The 12,901-nt window shown below is 45.9% G+C and overlaps 1 pseudogene; it reads left to right on the top strand.

Annotated features, from left to right (window-relative positions):
* Positions 1-10,531: 10,531 nt before the first annotated feature.
* On the top strand, positions 10,532-12,659 carry LOC136311165 (lysine--tRNA ligase pseudogene; annotated as a pseudogene).
* Positions 12,660-12,901: the final 242 nt, after the last annotated feature.

Genomic DNA, 12,901 nt, shown 5'->3' with positions numbered 1-12,901 from the left:
GGGTCTTCTAGATATCTCTTCTAATTTTTTTTAAATTTATTCATTTTAGAGAGGAGAGAGAGAGGGAGAGAGAAAGACAGAGAGAGGAGAGAGAGACAGAAGGAGGGAGGAGCTGGAAGCATCAACTCCCATATGTGCCTTGACCAGGCAAGCCCAGGGTTTCGAACCGGTGACCTCAGCATTTCCAGGTCGACGCTTTATCCACTGTGCCACCACAGGTCAGGCGATATCTCTTCTAATTTAATTATCTTTTCTCTCTTATTTTCTATTGCTTCGTCTTTTTTTGTCCTTCTATTTCCTGATAAATTTTCTTTTAACTTGATCCTCCAACCCTACTGTTGAACTTTTATTTCTGCTATTATTTATTTCTATATTTATTTTGGGGGGTGGGGGTGGAGTGAGAAGCATCAAATCATAGCTGCTTCTCATATGTGCCTTGGTCACATATGAGGATTTTAAACTGGCGACCTCAGCATTCCACTGTGCCACCAGAAGTCAGGTATATTTCTGCTATTATATTTTTAATTTGTAAATGTTCTTTCCTGATTTTTGAGTGTTTCTTTTTTAATAGCATCCTGTACTTATTCCATGGATGTGCTTTAAGTATAGGTTATTTCTGTTTTTACATTTTCTTTTATCCCTTACATTATCTCTGTTTAGTCTGAGTTTTTGGGGGAGCTTTTTGTGGGTTTTTTTAATAGAGACAGGCCCTGGCCGGTTGGCTCAGCGGTAGAGCGTCGGCCTAGCGTGCGGAGGACCCGGGTTCGATTCCCGGCCAGGGCACACAGGAGAAGCGCCCATTTGCTTCTCCACCCCTCCGCCGCGCTTTCCTCTCTGTCTCTCTCTTCCCCTCCCGCAGCCAAGGCTCCATTGGAGCAGAGATGGCCCGGGCGCTGGGGATGGCTCTGTGGCCTCTGCCTCAGGCGCTAGAGTGGCTCTGGTCGCAATATGGCGATGCCCAGGATGGGCAGAGCATCGCCCCCTGGTGGGCAGAGCGTCGCCCCTGGTGGGCGTGCCGGGTGGATCCCGGTCGGGCGCATGCGGGAGTCTGTCTGACTGTCTCTCCCCGTTTCCAGCTTCAGAAAAATGAAAAAATGAAAAGAAAAAAAAAAAAAAGAGACAGAGAGAGAGTCAGAGAGAGGGATAGATAGGGACAGACAGCAGACAGGAAAGGAGAGAGATGAGAAGTATTAATCATTAGTTTTTCATTGTGACACCTTAATTGTTCATTGATTGCTTTCTCATATGTGCCTTGACCATGGGCCTTCAGCAGACTAAGTAACCCCTTGCTTGAGCCAGCGAACTTGAGTCCAAGCTGGTGAGCTTTTGCTCAAACCAGATGAGCCCACACTCAAGCTGGCGACCTTGGGGTCTCGAACCTGGGTCTTCTGCATCCCAGTCTGATGCTCTATCCACTGCACCACCGCCTGGTCAGGCCGAGTTTGTTTTTTTAGTTTGCTCATTTTGGTCTCCATCTAGAAGCTTTCCTCAAATCTCTGGTGATCCTTGACTCTCCATTCATACTGAAGACAGAAACACTAAATATGTATAGATTCCTTATTTCTTTCTTTTTTTTTCATTTATTTGAGAGAGAGCAAGGGAGAGAGAGAGAAGCATCAATTAATTGTTCCACTGAGTTGTGCATTTGTTGATTGCTTCTCATATGTGTCCTGACTGAGGCTCGAACCAGCGACCTTGGATTGAGCCAGTGCCCTCAGGATCAAGCTGGCCTCTGGGGTCAAGCTAGTGACCTTGGTGCTCCAGGACCATGCTCTATCCACTGTGCCACCAGCCAGGGTGATTCCTTGTTGCTGGAAATAAAAATGTTTACACACACACACACACACACACACACACACACACACACACACACACACAAGCAGAGATTGCTAGTTGTCTCCCAATATTCATTCTGCCTTCTCTCAGTTACTAAAAATAACCCTGGCTTTTAGCTGGCCACATCAGGCTTCTTCGTTAACTTTATCAATGGTAGGTCTCATCATTTCAGGTTGGGGTTTTACCCTTCTTACAAGCTAGGACATTAGCCCATCAATGTTTCAAAGATGCTGGCAAGAGGCATGAGGTTCCTGGGTCAGAGACACCAGAACAACAAGCAGCATGAGCACCATTTTTGTATCAATTTCCCTTGCCCAGCAAGTCCCACAGGGATGATACAGATAGTTACCTATACATGCAGTGGGTTCTGTTACAGGAGAGGAAAGAAACTGCTCTTTGTCCCAGAAGAAGGCATTAACTCATCCCTCAAAGTTTCTCATTGCAAACACAACTGTGAGAAATGTCACAGTAAAGAGTAATCATAGGCCCTGGCTGTGGTAGAGTGTTGATCTGGTGTGTGGAAGTCCTGGCTTCAATACCCAGTCAGGGCACACAGGAGAAGCAACCATTTGCTTTTCCTCCCCTCCTCCTCCCCCTTCTTTCTCTTCTCTTCCTACAGCCATAACTCAATTGATTTGTGCATGTTGGCCCTGGGTGCTAAGGATGGCTCTGTGAAACCTCCACCTCAGGTGCTAAAAATAGCTCAGTTGCAAATATTGGCCCCACATGGGCAGAGCATTGGCCCTAGACAGGAGTTGCCAGGTGAATCCCAGTCAGGCACATGTGAGAGTTTGTCTACCTCCCTCCTCTCACTTAAATTTAAAAAAAAAAATGATCATAGCTTTGTATTTGTGGCATAACTAACCAGAATGTCCAAGCATGATCAGGGCCCATAGAGAGTTGCCTCTCCCAACACATCTGAGGGTGCATCCTTTTGAGGGTCCTGGCTTGGATTCCAGGCTTAACTCCCAGGGTCCTGTAAGTCCAGCATCCCCTCCCCTTTACCAAGTGGGCATTAAAAACAGAAACTCTGTCACAGCCAAGAGGAGCCTAAGGTGACGTGATGACTAAATGCAATGTGGGCCTGACCTGTGGTGGCGCAGTGGATAAAGCGCTGACCTGGAAATGCTGAGGTCGCGGGTTCGAAACCCTGGGCTTGCCTGGTCAAGGCACATATGGGAGTTGATGCTTCCAGCTCCTCCCTCTGTCTCTCTCCTCTCTAAAAATGAATAAAGAAAATAAAGAAAAAATTAAATGCAATGTGGTATCCTAGAACAGATAAAGGATAATAGGTAAAAACTGGGAAACCCTAATAAAGTATGAATTTTGGTTAATTAAAATTATTTTTTGATGCTCTTAAATTACTAGGATAAATAACCACACATTTACGATCTGATTTTTAATCACTTGAAGATTTTCTTTTCTTGTGAGTTCAACTATGCATTACATAGTTTTCTAGCATTTCTAAGTGTTTTGCTGTATTCCATTATCTTTGTCTAGAACCTTGTTTGAAATCAGGTGCTTGTTTAAAATTTAAATTTCTGCCCTGGCCGGTTGGCTCAGCGGTAGAGCGTCGGCCTAGTGTGCGGAGGACCCGGGTTCGATTCCGGCCAGGGCACACAGGAGAAGCGCCCATTTGCTTCTCCACCCCTCCGCCGCGCTTTCCTCTCTGTCTCTCTCTTCCCCTTCCGCAGCCAAGGCTCCATTGGAGCAAAGATGGCCGGGGCGCTGGGGATGGCTCTGTGGCCTCTGCCCCAGGCGCTAGAGTGGCTCTGGTCGCAACATGGCGATGCCCAGGATGGGCAGAGCATCGCCCCCTGGTGGGCAGAGCGTCGCCCCTGGTGGGCGTGCCGGGTGGATCCCGGTCAGGCGCATGCGGGAGTCTGTCTGACTGTCTCTCCCTGTTTCCAGCTTCAGAAAAATGAAAAATAAATAAATAAATAAATTCCTGCCCTGGCCGGTTGGCTCAGTGGTAGAGCGTCGGCCTGGCATGCAGGAGTCCCGGGTTCGATTCCCGGCCAGGGCACACAGGAGAAGTGCCCATCTGCTTCTCCACCCCTCCCCCTCTCCTTCCTCTTTGTCTCTCTCTTCCCCTCCTGTAGCCAAGGCTCCATTGGAGCAAAGATGGCCCAGGCGCTGAGGTTGGCTCTGTGGCCTCTGCCTCAGGCGCTAGAATGGCTCTGGTCACAACAGAGTGATGCCCCAGATGGGCAGAGCATCGCCCCCTGGTGGGCATGCTGGGTGGATCCCGGTCGGGCCCATGCAGGAGTCTGTCTGACTGCCTCCCCGTTTCCAGTTTCAGAAAAAAAATACAAAAAAAAAAAAGAAATCTACACTTGAAACCTATATGATCTTATTAATCAGTGTCACCCTAAGAAATTTTATGTTTTAAAAAAGAATGGGATAATTGAATGTGTCAAAGAATTAATATAGCCTGTAATTTTCACATTGAAAGCTTTCAACCTCTCGGTGTAGCAAACACTCCCTCCACTCTTGTACTGCAGAGACCAGAAAGGCACACGCCACACTCCCTGGGCTCTCTCACACATGGGTTGGCAACAGGACCAGTTTAGTTCCTGACACATAAGGGAAAGCCTATTGGAAAGCTTCTAGGAAAAGTGGTTTTCAGATAAAAGGGACACATTCAGCTGCAGTTAGTCCCTTTCTACTTCTTTATACTTTGAGTACAGATGTGATGCCTGGAGCTACGGAGCCATCTTGAAACCATGAGAAGAGAAAGCAAGAAAACAAAGTCAGTATTCAGAAAGACAGACATTGTTGAGTAGCTAAACCAAGACTGCAATTGTATTTCCTCTAGATTTTGGTGAAATAAATTTGTTTAAACCACTGGAAGTCAGTTTTCCATTTTTTTTTAAATGTTTATTTTATTGATTTGAGAAAGAGAGAGAGAGAGGCAGGAGCATCTGCCTGTATGTGCCCTGACTGGGGGTCAAACCACCAAACTCTGAGCTTTGAGATGATCTTCCAACCACCCAAGCTATCCAGCCAGGGCCGGTTTTCCATTTCTTGCAGCCAAAATCATTCTTGATGCACTCAAAGATCCTTTTTTTCTTAAAATAAATAAATGCAGAAACTTTTAATTTTATATAAGTTCAAACGTACAGAAAAGTTGCTCTAAAGAATTCCCATAGCTGCCTGACCAGTGGTGGCACAGTGGATAGACTGCAGACCTGGGTTGCTGAGGTCCCAGGTTTGAAACCCTGAGGTCGCCCGCTTGAGCGCGGGCTCATCCGGTTTGAGACGAGGTCGCCTGCTTGAGTGCGGGATCATCGACATGATCCCATGTTCGTTGGCTTGAGCCCAAAGGTCACTGGCTCGAAGGCCAAAGTCACTGGCTTGAGCCCAAGGTTGCTGGCTTGAGCAAGAGGTAATTGGCTCTGCTGGAGGCCCCTGGTTAAGGCATGTATGAGAAGAAATTAAAGTGCCACAACTATGAGTTGATGCTACTCATCTCCCTTCCTGTTTGTCTTGCTATCTATCTCGCTGATTAAACAAAAATAAAAACAAAAACAAAAATTCCCATAGCCTCTTTACTGGATTCTCCAAATGTTAACATTTTATTGCACTTGCTTTATCATTTCTCTAAATATATATGTTCATTTTTCTAAATTATTTGAGAGTAAGTTGGTACGATGCCCCCTTTATCTCTAAATACCTGTGTTTATTTAATAAAAACAAGGATATCATCTTTTTTATTTAAGTAAGAGGAGGCGAGATAGTGAAACAGACTCTCCTGCCTGACCTGTGGTGGCGCAGTGGATAAAGCGCCGACCTGGAAATGCTGAGGTCGCCGGTTCGAAACCCTGGGCTTGCCTGGTCAAGGCACATATGGGAGTTGATGCTTCCAGCTCCTCACCCCTCCTCTCTCTCTCCCTCTCTATCTCTCTCACTCCCTCTCTCTCTCCTCTCTAAAAATGAATAAATAAAATAAAATAAAATAAAAGTGAAACAGACTCCCACGTGCGCCCTGACCAGGGTCCACCTGGCAACCTTGGTCTAGTTACCTATGATAGAATCACCCGAGCTATGCTCAGGGCACAGGCAACTCTTGAACCACTGGAGCCACTGGCTGGGATGAGAAAAAGAGGGAGAGAAAGTGTGTGTAGGGGAGCAGATAGTTGCTTCTCCTGTGTGCCCTGACTGGAACTCAAACTTGGGACATCTATCCGCCAGGCCAGTGGTCGGCAAACCGCGGCTTATGAGCCACATGCAGCTCTTTGGCCCCTTGAGTGTGGCTCTTCCACAGAATACCATGTGCAGGCTCAAAGGCCAGCTTAGAGTACCCTAATTAAGTTAATAACAATGTACCTACCTATATAGTTTAAGTTTTAAAAATTTGGCTCTCAAAAGAAATTTCAATCATTGTACTGTTGATATTTGGCTCTGTTGACTAATGAGTTTGCTGACTACTGCGCCAGGCCAATGTTCTAACCACTTAGCAAACCAGCCAGGGCCCAAGGATATACTCTTATACAACCACAGTATAATTATCAAAATCAGAAAATTAATGTTGATAAAGTACTATCATCTCACATACAGATGGTATTAACACTTTTTACCAAATGTTTCAATAATATTGCTTATGGCAAAAGGAAATCTAAGATCACTCACTATATTCAGTTGTCATATCTCTTCAGTATCCTTTAATCTGGAAGAGTTCAATTTTTATTTCTCTTTCATGACTGAAAAGTCATTTTGCAAAATGTCCCTTGATTAGGGTTTATCTTGTGTGTTCTCGCGGTTAGTTTCAGATTTTGCATTCTGGGCAGGAATGGCCCAGGAGCAGTACTGGGTTCTTCTCAGTTTATCAGTCAGAAGGCCTGTGATGCCGAGTTGTTTTATTACTGATGTTAAGCTGGACCATTTGGTTATGGTGATGTTGAGAGAGCAGGTTTCTCACTGTAAAGTTTGTACTTTTTTTTCTGTTTCATTTTGCAATCAATAAGAGTCTTCAAGAGAGAGGCTTTGAGACATTATAACTATCTTGTTTCTCAGCAAGCCCCCACTCACTAGTTCCAGCTCCCACTGATGGCTCTGCTTGTCCTTTTCCTACTTGTTTCTATCAGAGTGGGATCACGAATTCTTATTTTATCCAATAGGTTATAATCGGTTACTGTTATTATTTTTCACACTTAAATAATCCCAGATTTGATTTTCAAGCTGGCTTTGTGTCCTTTTAATATCTCCCCATTCATTTTTTGGTAGATAAATAAATATTTTTTACTACTGGACACAAGATGATCTAAGCTCATCTCAGACTTTTCTGCCCAGCCCCAGAACCAGCCTGTTCTCTAAGCACTTCTGGTTTTTAGTGCAAAGGGGTGGTTGAACACTGGTTCTCTTTATACAGTGTGTCCGTAAAGTCATGGTGCACTTTTGACCAGTCACAGGAAAGCAACAAAAGACAATAGAAATGTGAAATCTGCACCAAATAAAAGGAAAACCCTTCCAGTTTCTGTAGGATGATGTGGCAGCATGTGTGCATGTGCAGATGATGACATAATACCGTGTATACAGCGGAGCAGCCCACGGCCATGCCAGTCAAGATGTGGACGGTACAGAGGAAAGTTCAGTGTGTTCTTTGGCTCGCTAAATTCGAATCTGTGACCAAAGTGCAACGTGAATATCAGTGCGTTTATAACGAAGCACCACCACATAGGAATAACATTACTCGGTGGGATAAGCAGTTGAAGGAAACTGGCAGTTTGGTGGAGAAACCCTGTTCTGGTAGGCCATCAGTCAGTAACAAGTCTGTAGAGGCTATACGGGATAGCTACCTAAGGAGCCCTAAAAAATCTGTACATGAGCCCACATCAAACTGCACTGAATAGGTATGAAAGTGGGAGAGTTTTCCTTTTATTTGGTGCAGATTTCACATTTCTATCGTCTTTTGTTGCTTTCAAAAGTGCACCATGACTTTATGGACACACTGTATTTGGAAGCTAGTTCTTTCTGGTTTGGCTTTTTATGAGAAGAGCTACCCTTTAATTCCTATCTCATCTTTTCTGTTTCTTTTCAATGTCTACCTCCAAATCTCTATCCTTTTGTGCCTACAGGAATTCGGGAATGTGTTTCCTCAGATAAAGGCCAGTGGTTATGAGTGAGTATACCAAGTGGACTTTTCTTACATGTCCATGTCAAAATTATTTCCTAGACAATTAAGGGCAAAACAGAGAATAAGTATCTGCATTTTTATTTTTGCTTTTTTCCCCCTAAATAATATTTACTAGTTATGAAAAGCTTGAACTCAAGTTCTAGTCTATGCTCTTTCTTCAACATTTGGGAGCATGCTCCATAGAACATGAGTTTTTCCTGACCAGGCAGTGTCGCAGTGAATAGAGCGTCGGACTAGGATGCAGAGGACCCAGGTTTGAAACCCCGAGGTCACAGGCTTGAGTGCGGGTTCACCAGCTTGAGCGCGGGGTCGTGGGCTTGAGCATGGGATCATAGACATGATCCCATGTTCGCTGTCTTGAACCCAAAGGTCACTGGCCTGAGCCCAAGGTCACTGGCTTGAGCAAGGGGTCACTCGCTCTGCTGTAGTCCCCCAGTCAAGGCATATATGAAAAAGCAATCAATGAACAACTAAGTAGCCAGGACAAAGAATTGATGCTTCTCATTTCTCTCCCTTCCTGTCCCTATATGTCCCTTTCTCTGTTTCTGTCACACACACACACACACACACACACACACAACATGAGTTTCACAGATGCTAACAGGAGCGTCCTAAAAAGTAAGAGGGCTGGTATTGCAGTCAAGTACACTAGGTGAGAGCTAGGTAATGCATAGTTTAGCAGATTTTGTCTGTAGGACTTTGCAAAGCGAATACACTGGTGTGTGTCATGACTTGCAAGTAGAGTGATAGACTACAGCACATCTCAATCCTTCTTGTTCACAGACTTCTTCCAAGGAGCACTCGCTGACCCATTGTTCCACTGTGTTCCACTGTCCCCCCAACACCCAGTAAATCAACTCTATTTCCTAATAAATATCTCTAGCATTTACTCCCTCTTTCTATCCTAACAACTACTATCCAATTCAGGCCACCAAACTCTAACTGAGAACTTAATTGGTCCCCTTGTGAATCCCCAATTCAGGCCACCAAACTCTCACTAACTGAGAACTTAATTGGTCCCCTTAGCAGCAAACAGATAGCACACTCAAACGGGTAATTTGATGAAAGGTTAATAAAGAGACAAGGCAGAGTTGGGAGGGATAATGCAGTACCCCTGGGGCTAAGGAATCGTTAGTACGGGGCCTGGAGGGACTGCTTACTGCCATATGGGGAGGGTGGTTGTTTGGGAAGAGTTGCCCGACTGGAGCTCTGGCCTTTAGTAGAAAGAGGCAGCCAATTCAGTGACCTGGATGAGTAAATCCTACCTCACCTTCTTTCAGAACTTGTCTCCTTGTTGTGCCCATCATTGCCCAAACCCAATCAGATGCTGCAGGATCACAGTGATGCAGTTCATGGGGCCAGCTTCGCGGGGCAAAGAAGAGAGTGGAGGGTGGAGTGGACCTGGAGGGACGAGTAGAGTATATCTAGGACAACCTGCCTTGAGTGTCACCTACTCATCCAGTTCAACCCTCAAATTTCTAAAGCTTAAATCAGGCCATTTCTTGCTCATCTTTTTAAAATCCAACCATTGCTCCCTATTAGTCTTGGAATAAAATAAATTGTTTTGTAATAGCTCATGAGAGCTGATTGTTAGGATCTCTTCTCAACTCTCCATTCAGTGACAAGTGACATCAAGTTTGAAATCAGCTATGGGGAAGTATTTACACTGGAATTGACAAATACTAATTTGGGAATTTTTTTTTCTTTCATAGAGTTGCATATATGAAGAAAAAAGCATTTCATATTTTATTTAAAAACTTGTTTCCAGGCCCTGGCTGGTTGGTTCAGTGGTAGAGTGTTGGCCTGGCATGTAGATGTGCCAGGTTCGATTCCTGGACAGGGCACACAGTAGAAGGGACCATCTGCTTCTCTACCCCTCTCTCTGCTCTCTCTCTCTTCTCCTCCCACAGACATGGCTCGATTGGTTCAAGTGCATTGGCCTTGGGCATTGAGGATGGCTCTGTGTAGCCTCTGCCTCAGGCACTAAAAATAGCTTGGTTATGGCCCTGGCCGGTTGGCTCAGTGGTAGAGCGTCGGCCTGGCGTGCAGAGGTCCCGGGGTCGATTCCCGGCCAGGGCACACAGGAGAAGCGCCCATCTGCTTCTCCACCCCTCCCCCTCTCCTTCCTTTCTGTCTCTCTCTTCCCCTCCCGCAGCGAGGCTCCATTGGAGCAAAGATGGCCCGGGCGCTGGGGATGGCTCCTTGGTCTCTGCCCCAGGCGCTAGAGTGGCTCTGGTCACAACAGAGCGACGCCCCAGAGGGGCAGAGCGTCGCCCCCTGGTGGGCGTGCCGGGTGGATCCCGGTGGTGCGCATGCGGGAGTCTGACTGTCTCTCCCCATTTCCAGCTTCAGAAAAAAAAAAATAGCTTGGTTATGAGCATTGGCTCCAGATGAGTAGAGCATCAGCCCCAGACAGAGGTTGCTGGGTGGATGTTGGTCAAGGCACATGCAGGAGTCTGTCTCTCTATTTCCCCTCCTCTCACTTGGAAAAAAAGAAGAAAACAACAACAACAACAAAAACTTGTTCTCTGATTCCTTTCAGTTCAGAACTCCAGAGAAATGGCTATGGAGTGGGGTCCTGAGGTGAATGTGGACAGCAGTGAGTCAAAACTGAGCAAAAATGAGCTAAAAAGATGCCTGAAAGCTGAGTAAAAAGTGGGGAAAAAAGCCCTGGCCGGTTGGCTCAGCGGTAGAGCGTCGGCCTAGCGTGTGGAGGACCCGGGTTCGATTCCCGGCCAGGGCACACAGGAGAAGCGCCCATTTGCTTCTTCACCCCTCCGCCGCGCTTTCCTCTCTGTCTCTCTCTTCCCCTCCCGCAGCCAAGGCTCCATTGGAGCAAAGATGGCCCGAGCGCTGGGGATGGCTCTGTGGCCTCTGCCTCAGGCGCTAGAGTGGCTCTGGTCGCAACATGGTGACGCCCAGGATGGGCAGAGCATCGCCCCCTGGTGGGCAGAGCGTCGCCCCTGGTGGGCGTGCCGGGTGGATCCCGGTCGGGCGCATGCGGGAGTCTGTCTGACTGTCTCTCCCTGTTTCCAGCTTCAGAAAAATGAAAAGAAAAAAAAAAGTGGGGAAAAAAGCCAAGCAGGAGTTCAGTGAGAAAGAACTAAGCCAGGCCAATGCTGCTGCCACCCAGCACCCCACACTCTGCTGATAAGGCTGTGGTGCCAGGGGGAGCCCTGGACCTGAGCCAACACTGCAGAACCCACGGTCCAGCAGTCCTCCAACTAAAGGTCAATGGGGAAGACCATACCCACCCAAGCTCCCTGCAGACGTCTTGTTCACTCCCTTCATCCAAGAATACAGTCATCTGCATCCTGGGGAACCTGAGTGACATTACCTTAAGGTGGCAGGTCGGATCCATGCCAAGAGTTTCTGGGGGAAAGCTCATCTTCTAGGAGCTTCAAGGAGAGAGGGTCAAGTTGCAAGTTGTGGCTAATTCCAGGAATTATAAATCATAAGAATTTATTTGTATCAATAACAAATTGGAATTCAGGGGAATTTTGGAAAAACCAAGAAGGGTGAGCTGAGTGTCATTCCCTATGAGATCATATAGCTGTCTCCTTTCTTGCAATATTTTGCCTCATCTTCACTTTGGCCTCAAAGACAAGGAAACATATCATCAGAGATACTTGGACTTGATTCTGAATGACCTTGTGAGGCAGAAATTTATCCACTCTAAGATTATTACATATATAAGAAGTTACTTGGACGAGTTGGGATTCCTAGAGATTGAAACTCCCATAAACATTATCCCAGGGGGAGCTGTGGCCAAGCCTTTTACCACCTACCACAATAAGCTGGACATGAGTTTATATATGAGAACTGCTCTAGAACTCTACCATGAGAGATGCTGGTGGTTGGTGGCATTGACCGGGTTCACGTAATTGGAAACCAGTCCTGGAATGAAGGAATTGATTTGACTCACAATCCTGAGTTCATCACCTGTGAGCTTTACACAGCCTACGCAAACCCTCACAATCTCATGGAAATCACAAAGGTGATTTCAGGGATGGTGAAGCACATTAAACGTGGTTACAAGGTCACCTACCATTCAGAGATTGACTTCATCTGACCCTTCTGGAAAATGAACATGGTAGAAGAGTCTGGGAAAGCCCTGCGGGTGAAGCCGCCAGAAACTACTCTTGGAAAATGAAGAAACTCTCAAAATTTTTGATAATATCTGTGTGGCAAAAGCTGTTGAATGCCCTCTACCGCGGACTATGGCCAGGCTCCTTGATAAGCTTGTGGGGAGTTCTTGGAAATGACATGCATCAATTCTACATTCATCTGTGATCATCTGCAGATAATGAGCCCTTTGGCAAAATGGCACCGCTCTGAAGAGGGTATGACTGAGTACTCTGAGCTTTTTGTCATGAAGAAGGAAATGTCTGAATGACTGGGTTGAATGACCCCATGAGGCCATGGTAGCTTTCCAAAGAACAGGCCGAGGCCAAGGCCGCTGGGTGATGATGAGGCCATGTTCACAGACAAAAACTTCTGCATTGCCCTGGCATATGGGGTGCCACCCACCGCTGGCTGGGGGATAGGCACCAACAGTCACCATGTTTCTCACAGACTCTGATAACATAGAGGAGTACTGCAGTTTCCTTCCATGAAACCTGAAGATGAAAAGGAAAATGTAGCAATTGTTGATACACTGGAAAGCCCAACAGCTGGCACTGCCTAGAAAATAATAATTACAAGCCACATAACTCAAGGTATCTTTGTACTTCTGCAAAAGATCAAGGACTGCAAGGCAATCCTTGTAGGTTGCTATCCATTTGACTATCACAGTTCCGTCATCAGAAAGAGAAAAGGAATTAAGAATTCCTCTTTTACCTGTGTTACCAAATAAATCATTTGTCTCTTAAAATAGTAAAAATAAATAAAAAACAAATAAATAAAAATAAAAATGTGTTTTCTTGTGAA

This window comes from Saccopteryx bilineata, chromosome 7, assembly GCF_036850765.1.
Source record: "Saccopteryx bilineata isolate mSacBil1 chromosome 7, mSacBil1_pri_phased_curated, whole genome shotgun sequence".
NCBI classification, from domain to species: domain Eukaryota; kingdom Metazoa; phylum Chordata; class Mammalia; order Chiroptera; family Emballonuridae; genus Saccopteryx; species Saccopteryx bilineata.
This window is presented reverse-complemented; position numbering and strand designations above follow the sequence as displayed.